At 47.0% G+C, this 12,546-nt stretch overlaps 1 protein-coding gene and 1 pseudogene across 9 annotated transcripts in view; one reads left to right on the top strand and one right to left on the bottom strand.

Moving 5' to 3' along the window:
- Positions 1-1,472, top strand: part of LOC129042133 (uncharacterized) — a 28,057-nt pseudogene extending 26,585 nt beyond the window's left edge.
- The window catches only part of ZHX2 (zinc fingers and homeoboxes 2), a 197,353-nt gene that overhangs the window by 141,610 nt on the left and 43,197 nt on the right, over positions 1-12,546 (bottom strand). The window contains exon 1 of one of the 9 annotated variants that reach the window (XM_063669048.1): positions 84-11,612. The exons of the other annotated variants lie outside the window; for them this stretch is intronic. The gene's annotated coding sequence lies outside the window, so the exon portion shown is untranslated. Of the gene's footprint in view, positions 1-83; positions 11,613-12,546 lie in introns of those variants that run through there. 9 annotated transcript variants of the gene reach the window in all.

The following is a 12,546-nucleotide window of genomic DNA, read 5'->3' as shown; positions in this document are numbered from 1 at the left end:
CCTGATCGCCTTTCTCTTCCCAACCCTACCTCTTTTTCCTCATTAAATCCAGCAGACTGCTGTCCACCCCTCCCAGCCCTTACCTCTTCCTCTCAACCATCTTCTTTAACCCCCGCAAGCCTCCTCATTGTCTTCTCAGCTGCCATCTTCCCAGTCGCCATCTTCTTAGTTAGCAGTATCCGCTTCTTTTCCTACACCGTCCCCTCCTCAGGACAATTCTAGTATTGCCTGTACCCATTCTCCTCCCCCACCGCCCTCTCCTGAGGCTTGTAAACCCATCCCACCACCTTACGCCCCTATCCTCCACTGCTTATCAACTCAACCACCCTTCCCCCTTCAAACCCTCGCAGGAACCACTTCCGGCTTCTTCCTTCTCTCCTGCCCTTACTTGCTTGGGCGCCATCTTTGGCCCATGCACGCCTGTGCTAGAATGCCCCCTTCAGAAAGTAGCAGAAAATGAAGGTATTGTTAGAGTTCATGTTCCCTTCTGCCTCGTTGCTCTCTCTCAAATTAACAAAAGCTTCGGTTCATTTCCAGAAGATGCTACCTCTTATATTAGAAAATTTTAGTACCTCACCCAGTCTTATGAACTAACCCGGCATGACCTCTAGGTTATCCGCTCTTCCACCCTCACCCCAGAAGACCGAGACCGTATCTGGACCATAGCTCAGGCACATGCTGATACCATTCATCACCAAGCTCCTGCCCAGCCTACTGGTGCAGAGGCAGTCCCCAACCAGGACCCCCACTGGGATTATCAAGACAGGGCCTCTGGATGCCACCGTTGAAACCACATAATTGTGTGTCTCCTTGCAGGACTCAAAAAGGGTGCCCATAAAGTGGTAAACTATGAAAAACTTTCAGAAATCACCCAAGGTCCTAATGAAAACCCAGCCCTTTTTCTCTCTCATTTAACTGAAGCCATTAAAAAATATACCAACCTAGACCCAGCTAGCCCAGAAGGAACCACTATCTTAAACCTTCGGTTCATCTCCCAATCCACCCCCTATATTCGGCACAAGCTTCAGAAGCTCAAACCCCACAACGAGACCTTCTAAATTTAGCCTTCAAAGTCTTTAACAATCGTAATGAGGAAAGTAAAAGGCAAAAACCCGCAGAGTTTCGAATGCTTACCTCTGCCATCAGGGGCCCTGCAGGCCCACGGGGCCGCAGCTCCACACAGAAGCCTCCTAGCAATCTACCTCCACCTGGCGCCTGTTTCAAGTGCGGCAATGAAGGCCACTGGTCCAGACAATGCCCAAACTCAGGTAAGCGCACCAGGCCGTGCCCCCTCTGCGGAGGACCCCACTGGAAGTCGGACTATGAGCAGCCCCAGCAAGGACCGCCCCCATCCCTTCCCGAGCCGGCCAAAACCTCCTACTTGGATCTCATCAGCCTTGCCGCTGAAGACTGATGGTGCCCTGGAACAGACTCCCTGGCAACTACCATCACTTCATCCAAGCCAAGGGTAACCCTGATGGTGGCAGGTAGGCCGGTATGTTATTTTTAAATTAATACCGGGCAACCTACTCTGCTTTACCTAATTTTTCAGGACCCATCCAGTCCTCCCAAGTCTCTGTTGTGGGAATTGACAGACAAGTCTCCAAACCCCGAGCCAGCCCTCCACTTTTCTGCTCCTTGCACACCTTTTCCTTCGCTCACTCTTTTTTTTTTTTTTTTTTTTTGAGATGGAGTCTTGCTCGGTTGCCCAGGCTGGAGTGCAGTGGCGCAATCTCAGCTCACTGCAAGCTCCACCTCCCGGGTTCACGCCATTCTCCTGCCTCAGCCTCCCGAGTAGCCTGGGACTACAGGCGCCCACCACCAAGCCCGGCTATTTTTCTGTATTTTTTAGTAGAGATGGGGTTTCACCGTGTTAGCCAGGATGGTCTCGATCACCTGACCTCGTGATCCCCCCACCTCGGCCTCCCAAAGTGCTGGGATTACAGGCGTGAGCCACCGCACCTGGCCCGCTCACTCTTTCTTAGTCCTGCCCTTATGCCCAACTCCGCTCCTAGGCAGAGACATCCTTTCAAAATGCCACACTACTCTCCACATCCACATTCCCCATAGTACCCAACACATCAACCCAGACCCCTCTGGGGCATCTAACTTTCTTCTACTCCTCCAACCGCCCACCTTAAAACATGCAACTTCTCCTTACCCGGCGACCGTAGTTAACTCCGCAGTTTAGGATACTTCCACACCTTCAGTCGCAGAACACCACACCCCCGTCCGCATTACCATTAAAGAGCCCACCCAGTTGCTATCACAGAAGCAGTATCCCCTCCTTCAAGCAGCTCTCATAGGCCTAAAGCCTATCATTTCTCGCCTCCTCACCAGTCACCTACTCCGCCCAACAAACTCCCCTTTTAACACACCAATTCTACCTGTTAAAAAGCCAAATGGAACTTAATGCTTAGTCCAGGACCCCAGGCTCATTAACCAAGCTGTACTCCCGGTATGTCCAGCAGTTCCTAACCCATATACTTTACTTTTCACGATTCCCTCCAATACCACCGATTTTTCTGTTCTAAACCTTAAAAAATCCCTTTTTCACAATTCCTTTACACTCGAATTCCCAAAACCTTTTTGCCTTTATGTGGGAAAATCCTGACACCCACATTTCATGTCAGCTCACCTAGTGTGTACTACCTCAAGGTTTCAGAGACAGCCCCCACCTTTTCGTACAGGCCCTTGCTTGCGACCTCTTTACCTTATCCCTAAAACCGTCCACCCTCCTTCAATGTGTTAATGATCTGCTCCTGTGTAGCCCCTCTCAAAGAGACTGCAACGCCCATACTATCTCTCTCTTTTAAACTTCTTGGCAGAACGGGGGTATTAGGTCTCCCCTAAGAAAGCACAAATATGCACCTCCTCGGTCACCTATCTAGGCCTAGCTCTTACCCTGCAAACCCAAGGGCTCACAACCGACCGCGTATCCCTCCTCCAGTCCCTCCCGCCTCCGCAAACTAAGCAAGAAATTCTCTCTTTTCTAGGACTAGCAGGATATTTTAGGCTCTGGGTTCCCTCCTTCGCTCTACTTGCCAAACCATTATACTAAGCTGCTAAAGGCCCTCTCCATAAGACTTCAAACCCTGCACAGCCTATTCCCCAACCTTTCTGTCTACTCCAGAAGGCTCTCAGCTCAGCCCCCGTCCTCACTGTCTCAGACTTCACCAAATCTTTCTCCCTCTATACCGACGAATGGCGTGGAGTTGTACTGGTGTTCTAACCCAGTCTAAGGGACCCACCCTCCAGGTTGTTGCCTACCTCTCTAAACAGCTTGAAGCCACAGTTCTCAGACGGCCTGCCTGCCTCTGAGCATTGGCGGCAGCTGCTGTCCTCACCCTTGAAAGCCTAAAACTATCTCTCCATGCCAACCTAACAGTTTATTCAACCCATAACATCAAAGACAAGCTAGCTCACCGCAGTGTACTAAGTCTCATCTCTGCCCCACAGCTCCTCCAACTGTATGCTCTGTTCGTAGAAACTCCCCACATCACCGTGCTAACCATCTCCCATCTAAACCCGGCCACGCTCTTATCTGAAGCTGCAACCGCCCAAGACCCTACACATTTCTGTGTAAACACTGTTCAAACCTTCCTTATACCTTTTCCAAACCTAACAGACCAACCCCTTCCAGATGCCTCCTTTACTTGGTTTGTAAATGGCAGCTCCTTCCTACATCAAGGACACCAGAATGCTGGCTATGCTATAGTGTCACCCCCCCGCCCCCGACACACACACACTATTGAAGCCAATCTCCTCCCCCTAGGCACCACCTCCCAAAAAGCTGAACTCATCACCCTCACTCGAGCTCTCGCTCCAGCAGCCGGACAACAGATCAACATATATTCAAATTCTCATTATGTGTTCCACATAGTGCACTCACACTCATCCATCTGGAAAGAACGGGGTATCCTAACTGCAAAAAACACTCCTGTCATAAATGGCTCTCTCATCAGCAAGCTCCTTCAAGCTGCCAGGCTCCCACAAAAAGTTGCCATCATTCATTGCAGGGGCCACCAAACCCCAGACAATCCTATATTGGCTAGAAATGTGCTAGCAGATTAGGTAGCCAAATAAGTAGCCCTACATCCTGTGCAAGGCCAGTTTCTGTCCCTGTCCTTGTTCCCTCCGCTTTACTCCTCAGAAAAAAGGAGGACTTCCGAGCCCAAAACCTTCAAAAGCAAGGACCATGGTATGTCAAGGAAGGGTGCTTCGCTGTTCCTCACTCTCAAAGCCTTCCTCACCTCCAAAGCCTCCACAAGTCTTTCCATGTCAGTTACAAACCTCTCCTGTAACATCTCCGCCCTGGCCTCACTTGTCCTCACCTTTCCAGCCATGTTTGATAAATTACCCAGTCCTGCCCTATCTGCCACTCAGTGTCATCCCAGGGCTCCCTCTGGCAGCCGCCTTTTCCTACCCACCAAGCCCAGGGCCAGGTACCTGGGCAAGATTGGCAGGTAGACTTCGCTCACATGCCGCCAGATAAACGGCTCTGCTATCTTCTAGTCTTTGTCTGTACTTTCTCCAGACAAGTAGAAGCATTCCCGACAACTTCAGAAGCTGCAAATATTGTCACACAAACTCTTATGCATATAATTCCCCGTTTTGGACTCCTAACATCCATCCACTCTGATAACGGGCCCGCCTTCATCAGCTAAATTACCCAAGGCGTCTCTACATCCTTAAGAATAAAGTAAGTTCTCCACACACCCTACAGGCCTCAATCTTTAGGCAAAGTTGAAAAAATTAACCCTGTCCTTAAAGCCCAACTCACCAAGCTGGCTCTAGAAACCCGCCAGTTGTGGACAAAATATCTCCCTTTTGCCCTCATGAAACTCCGCGCAACACCAAAAGCACCCTCTTTTTATAGTCCCTTTAAAATCATGTATGGCCGAACTTTTGTCTTAGGGCCTCCATCCTTACCAGACTCTGAGCCACGCGGGAATTACCTCCCCTCCTTAATCCAGACACAGTCTTTCATTCATAAAGCAGCAGACGAGGCCATGCTTCTCCCTGTCGACACCTCCTTGTCCTCTCAACATAACTGTCTTGCAGGCACAGACGTTATTTCCAGACAATCCAGGCGATGCTCCTGCTACAACGACATGGTGAATACCAACCCATCTCTCAAGAATACCTAAAAATTAAGGTTTTCTTTTTCCAACGTGCCCACGCCACCCGCTATGTCCCGCCTGAAGTAGTTATTAAGAAAGTTGTCCCTTTTCCCTTTTCTATAACCAAACAGACAGGAATGTAAGATTCTCCCCCAGGCCTGAAAGCTTAAGGGGATGAATAACTCCTCCCTTCTCAGGCCCAGTCCCAAGGCGCAAGGCTACTTGCGCCAGCAGCGTGCGCCAGCAAAATAGCAGAAGCAGGAAGAAGGCCAGCTGGAAGACACGTACCCCTGAAGATCAAGAAAGAGGCCATCTGGGTACAACGTAGCGGTTACGTCAGACTAGGACACTTCCTGTTTACAGGAGACTATAAATCCTTTGCCCCGTCCTCACTTGGTGCTGACGCCATTTTAGGCTTCAGCCCGCGTGCACCCAGGCTCTCATTAAAACAGCATGTTGCTCCACACCGCCTCCTGTTGTCTGTCGGCGCGCTCTTGGGGTTTGAACCGATAGAAGAACCTTACAAGTAGGTGTCAGCCTCATTTTACCCAGCCTCTATTCAAGATGGAGTTGCTCTGGTTCAAATAGCTCTGACAATATTGAAAACTTAACATGTTTACATCCCTCAATGTGGCACATTCAGATTCTCCCTAGTGACAAACCCACTTCTTCATCACCAACAGGGCTCCACTTCACAATCTGCCTATGCCATTCCTTCCACCAGTTGAGGGAGGGCCATTGCTACTTCTAAATGTCTCTCCAAACTCACCTTATATAGGCAGAAAGCTTGTCAAGATGAATTCTGTTTGGGGTCATTTATTTTATATCCTTTTGGCACTCTGAAAATTCAGAACACTCAACTCTTACAGCTATTGCTTTTCAACTGTTGTCACAGAAACTTGCTTGTGTATTTGGTCTCTACCCTGTTCCTCAGCACTTGCAGGTGGGACCAATCTTTCATGTGGGGTTCCTAACAGTGCTCAAATAGAAATATGTTTTTCCCCAACTCTTACAATGAGGTGGGAGAGTTTTCATATTGTTCTTATTCTCATTTTCTCCCTAATTTGTATGGATGTAGGTACGTCCATGTCGTTATAAAGAGAATATAAGCACATTAAATAAACTTTGAAAAGTAAAGAAAAAACTAGCATAGTTCATCACCCAACTCTAAGCATTGTTATAAGTTCTTGAAGCTTTCATGACAGTAAAAGGTAATAGGTCTTGTTTGATGCAACTTTTGCAGAGTTGAACAAATGATTTTGGATTTGCAGATTTGAAGTTGGAATCTATCATAAGATAGCTTTGGTAGTTTAGTTTAGCTGTGATTAAGAAAACACATCCTTCCTAGGTTGATGAATCCTGGCTCAGCCATTAATCAGCAGTGTGATTTTAGGCAAGCTGCTTAATCTCTCCGTCTTTGGGCATATCTGTATGCCTTCAGAAAATGTTATTCCACTACACATATGTTACATATAGTCCTCATTTTACATAATGTCCCATGCAAGCAGCTACCCTTACTATTACAGAGTCTTCATAACCTACCTTCAAATTGTTCTATAATATTCTATTTAATAAATGGCTCAGAGTTAAGTAAATGTTTTCTTTTTGGTGAAATGTAGTGTTTTAATAACTGAAAAAAATCAATTTCTTCAATTTGTAGTGGATAAATAAATGAATTATTATCTGCCACCTCCTGGGTACTCTGTGTAAAATAAAATAAAATAAAATAAAATAAAATAAAATAAAATAAAACCCCACAACACCCTGGGTAAAACCCAAACCGGTTGTACTTCATTTATATTCCCAATGAGAACAACCTGGAATGAGCCTTCCAAGAACCCCTTTACAGGCACGATCCATCAGCCCTGTGAAGCGTGGGAACACACCTGCGATTAAACGAACCACTCATTCCCTCAGAGCAGTCCCTTCTCAGTGCCCATGGCCACCAGGGCTGCTGCCAGCACATCCCCCACAGCCCATGGCTCCGCCTAGTTATTACACAGAGCATGAGGAGCTCTCTGGTCAACAAGGTATGTCACAAGGACAGCGTCTCCTGCCATGGATTTAGCCGCACACTGGTAGATGCATTCGTGAGCCGCAGCTCTCCTGTCTTCCTGGGTTTTGGTTTCTCTTCTGTCACTCTTGTCCACATAGTGACCACGTAATGACCCTTACGCTCAGCCAGCATAAGAATGCACCCTCCCTCCAGTCTCCTGGTGTGTGAGTGAGATCCTCTTCCTCCATATCACTAACACACACACGCACGTGCACCGTACAGATACTTTCTCTATCTTCAGCTCCTGAGAAAACAGGAATTTTTGTTTCATTCCTCTCCTAAGCCCTAGGTCTGTGCTTCTGTCCACTCCACAGGGGTGCTTTTGTTCCATATACGCTGCACTCGCCTCTGCTCTCCTGGCCAGCGCTGTCTAGGTGCCCTTAGGTCTCTCCTGCGAGCCAGCTTTTCTATTTATTTATTTAGAGACAGGGTCTAACTATCGCCCAGGCTGGAGTGCAGTGGTGAGATCATGGCTCACTCCAACCTCGACCTCCTGGGCTCAAGTGATCCTCTCATCTCAGCCTCCCGAGTAGCTGAGACTACAGTTGTGCACCAACATGCCCAACTAATTTTTAAATTTTTTGTAGAGTCAGGGTCTCACCATGTTGCCCATGCTGGTCTTGAACTCCTGGGCTCAAAGGGATCCTCCTGCCTTGGCCTCCCAAAGTGTTGGGCTTACAGCCATGAGCCACCGCATCCAGCTCTTCCCTATTTCATCTTGTCTCTGTATTTAATATTAGGTTGGGGCAAATGTAATTGCGTTTTTTTTCACTGAAACTACTTTTGCACCAACCTAAATACTTTAAAGAGGGCTGCCGGCCTTGAGAATCCCATTTCTTAATTATTTATGTACAGATTCTCTTCTTTTCTTCCCCTCTAAAGATTCTGATTCTGAAGTCAGACAGATCTGGGTAACCTTGGGTCTGTTACTCAATTTTTTGGGCCTCAGTTTTCTCATCTGTAAAACAGGGCTCTATTAGTACCAACTTTCTTCACAGAGTTGTTGCGACAATTAAGTGATCTAATACATGTCCTGGACTTGGCACAGTGCTTGGGCCTGAGAAAGCACACAAATGTTAGCAAGTATTCTATTGTTATCATCATTAATTATATTCATTAATAACAATCCTCGGCTGTTAAAAAAAGCCTATGTAGGCTGGGTGTGGTGGCTTACACCTGTAATCCCAGCACTTTGGGAAGCCAAAGCAGGCAGATCACCTGAGTCCAAGAGTTTGAGACCAGCCTGTGCAACATGGCAAAACCCTGTTTCTACAGGGGAAAAAACAAACCAAAAAACCCCCAAAATTAGCTAGGCATGGTGGCGCAAACTTGTAGTCACAGCTACTTGGGTGGCTGAGGTGGGAGGATCAATTGAGCCTGGATTCGAAGGCTGCAGTGAGCCAAGATAGAGCCACTGCCCTCCAGCCTGGGAGCGAGATCCTGCCTCAAAATAAAATAAAAATAAAAATAAAAATGCCTAAGGTGCCTTCAGAGCTTGTCATTTTCTAAATTCATCCATCCCAGGCTTTCTCACCTCCGCCTAGGAACCCTATTCAACCTAAAACTCTTAACTCTTGGTTAATTTTTCTTTTCCATGGACTTAAAAAATTAACAAACCTATATTAAGAGTCAGAAGAATCTGAATTCTACTCTCACAGAAGAGTAAAAATGGCTGTGACCCTGCACATGTAACAGTCTCTCTGGGTTCTCTCTCTCTTGCCTGAAAAATGAAGAAGTTGGACCTGAACACATTTTCCCAAACACATTCCAGAAGCTTCCACCTTTCCAAAGACAATTGCCCCTTACGCACAGACCTTTTGGCTAGGGCAGTGCCATGCGCTATGAACAAGCGCACTCCCTAGCACCGCCCCCAAGCTGCACCTCTGTTAGCTCCGTGTCAGGATTTGGATGGTGTCTACACTGCCTGGCGCCTCAGCAACCTCAAAGGGCTGACCCAGACCCTTTCATAAAAAGAAGATTCTAATTGGTATAAATCTCAGCTCTGTAAGGAAGGAAAATGAACTGCAAGCTCTGTGGAAAAACTAGGACAAGGTTCTCTTTAGCAAGTCTCCAGGTACTGTTCTGACAATCACTGGGTATCATGAGCCTTAAAATATGCCCCCGCCTGGTACAGTGTCTCCTGATTAAGCTGGCTGCCAGGCCGAGGGCACGGCAGGCAGAAATGGCAAATTTCAAAACCACACAATTACTAGTAGTTTGGGAAAAACCGTTGGGAACACCATGCCAATCATTTAATTCATTTTCCAAGCCCTTTTTAAATGCAAAATATGCTAATATGTTGTTGGAGTGTCCAGCATGGAACCTGCTAAACCCAGGGCTGGTGGGAATGGAGCAAGGCAAGAATAATGGCCCATTTTCCCTCTAGTGAAGAAAATAGGGCTGATGCCACTAGGCTCAAGTGTTTCTTTATACTCCCTTCAGCTGCAGAAGGTGTGATCACCCTTAGAGTCACAGATTTGGGAATAATGGGCTTCTTTTCTGAGCAGAGCCCAAGTCCTGCCCCTGGTAAGTGAGGTGTATCCTTGAGTTGTCTGTTAACTCCTCCTGGAGAGCAGGGGATAATGAAGGAGGAAATAAAGAGAGGGGGAGAGGGGAATTTATGGCTTGATGGAATACGTTAATTTAGGTCCAAAGGGGTTGGTGCAGTGTGGTTTCTGACAAATGACATAGTCCTGCTTTTTGTAGCCCTCCATTTCACTTACCTGCATATGGAGAAGGATAAATCACAGACCAGGAGTCTCTCTTTGAGGTTGCAGGTGAATCAGCTTCTTCACCAAATATGATAGCCATTTTGCCAAAAACCATGTGCTTCTTGTTGGTAAGAAGGGAACTTAGAGGTCATGGACTCTGAGCCCCTGGTTGACAGGGGCATGTCTTCATATGTCAGGAGACTAAAAATACGGACTAAAATATGGTGGCCAGGATCTCTCTTGACCTCAGAGAGGCCTGATCCCATGGCAGAGCTCGAAAACCAGGACTTGGAGGGAGGCGGTTTAAGTTTATTGAACAAGAACAGGGATGGGGTGTAGGAAGACAGGGCATTTCTAGCTCAGCCAAAGCAGCCAGAACAACCCGCATGCTTACCAAGTGCCAGAGATGTGCCAATGGTTGAGTATAACGACCAAGCCCTGACCATAAGGGAGTCATGACCCAGCCAGGCAGCCAGGCACTAAGCCAGCTATAAAGCAACGTGACAAGTACTGTGACAATGGGGCACAGAAGTTGTGGGGGTCATCAGGGGAGAATGTGCATGTGCATGAGGATATACCAACAGGCAGATGGTGTGACTGGAGGTGCAGCAGGCAGAATAGTGCCGTCACCCTCAAAAGATGTCCACATTCAAATCCCCAGAACTTGCAGTTATGTTCCCTTACATAGCAGAAAAGACTCTGCAGATGCGATTAGGTTCAGGATCTTGAGATGGGGAGATTATCCTGGCTTAACCAGGTAGGCTCAATGTAATCACGAGGGTCTTTATGAATGAAGGAGCCAGGCAGGAGAGTCAATGTTGGAATGATGCGGCTGGAGAAAGACTCAACTGACCACTGCTGGCTTTGAAGATGGACAGGGGCTGTAAGTCAAAGAACATGGGCAGACTCTGGAAACTGGAAAAGGCAAGAAAATGATTCTCTTCCAGAGCCTCCAGAAGGAACAGCCCTGCCAACACTCTAATTTTAGCTCAGTGAGGTCCACTTTGGACTTTCAAACCCCAGAACTGTCAAATAACAAATTTCTGTTGTTTTCTATCATCAGTTTTTGGTCATTTGTTACAGCAGCCATAGAAAACTAATACAGGAGGACAATCAGAGCAAGAGATGGGGGACCCAGGGGACCGGCCCTATATTGGTACCAGTGATCCTCTTGGACCCTCTGTTTCTTTCTCCGAAAAACATGAGCACTGGGCTGGATGATATCTAAGGTACGTTCCAGTTCTGACACTTTGTATTTTGATGGAAGAGGGGAACAGCCACTGTACAATGGCTGACAACTTGTTGCAAGGGTTGACAGAGAACAGCACGTCCCTGAGCATGTTCGGTAGTATTTCAGTTCTATGGGCTGTGGGTGAGGGTTCATTGGACGATATCTCTCCATGCAGCAAATCACTACTGAGCATTTCCTAGGCCCTGTTTGTTCTAGGCACTTAGAGTCAATGGTGCATGGGACAGGCTCTGTCCTCTGTCCTCATGGAGCTGAGATCAGGGAGTGAGCCAATTCACAAGTGAACTTATAAGTACACAAGTACACAAGCTAATTTCTGCCAGTCATTAATGCCATAAAGAAAATGCATCCTGGTGATGAGAAAGAGCAGGTTTCCACAGGGTGGACAAGACCGGCCTCCCAGGGTCAGATTTGACTCAGGACTAAGTAATGAGATGAGACAGGCATGAAAGAAAAGGAGAAAGAAGTCTGAAAAAATATTGAGCTCAACAAAATTAAACAGAATTATATATGGAGGAGTTCTGAGGGTTTGAATGTCTGAATTGATTCATGTGTTCATTCAACACAGTGTTTTATTAAGTTAGACAGTGTTCTAGGTGCCAGGGATACAGTCTTGAAGAAAACAGACAAGTGCCCTACAGCGTGGAGCTTCGTTACTGTGTGGAAGACAGACAATGCAAAAGTCAACAGGTAAATATGAAATCAGGAGGTAAAAGTACGCTGAAGAAGAACTGAGCAGGATGAGTGGATAGAAGGTGTCAACAGCGGCCGTAACTGGTCTGGGAAGACCCCTCAGAGCTGTCCATATCTGAGCAGAGATCTAATATGCATTAGATCAGTATGCATTTCCCAAACCGAAATGACAAGGGAACCTCTTTGTCACAGAGCATCTTGCAGGACTGCTTCTGAGAACATGCTTTGAGGAAGCGGGCATGGAGACAGTCAGAGTAGAAAGTGGGATCTTCATACTCCCAAGACCCGGGTGCTCATGTTAGAATGGAGACTCTGAATCTCATAAATGCAAAGTAAGACCTTTCATATAGGAGTCTTATCACCCACCCCCAATTGGGAGGTCTCTGCTTCGACTTCAGGATTGGAAAAGCACTGCACGTACTCTCCCCAGCTGCCCTGGATTCACGCTTGTTCTGCAGGGTTCATGAAGATGGAGAGTACATTTAACCCATGGTTAGACGAGATGGCCTTTGCAGGCCTGAACAGATGCTAGTTTTTCGCATGTCAGAGAGAGCTGAGTATAAGAACAGGAATCCTTCTTCTAGGATGTTACGTTGTTGTAAAGAACATGTTATTCATTTTAAAGTGTGGCCAAGAGACAATGATCAAGGTCCCCAATTCCAGGGACCTTTGCCCAAGATTTCCTTCTGTCTTGATAAAGGAATAAATAAATTT

The sequence above is a fragment of the Pongo pygmaeus genome, chromosome 7 (assembly GCF_028885625.2).
Source record: "Pongo pygmaeus isolate AG05252 chromosome 7, NHGRI_mPonPyg2-v2.0_pri, whole genome shotgun sequence".
In the NCBI taxonomy this organism is placed as follows: Eukaryota; Metazoa; Chordata; class Mammalia; order Primates; family Hominidae; genus Pongo; species Pongo pygmaeus.
This window is presented reverse-complemented; position numbering and strand designations above follow the sequence as displayed.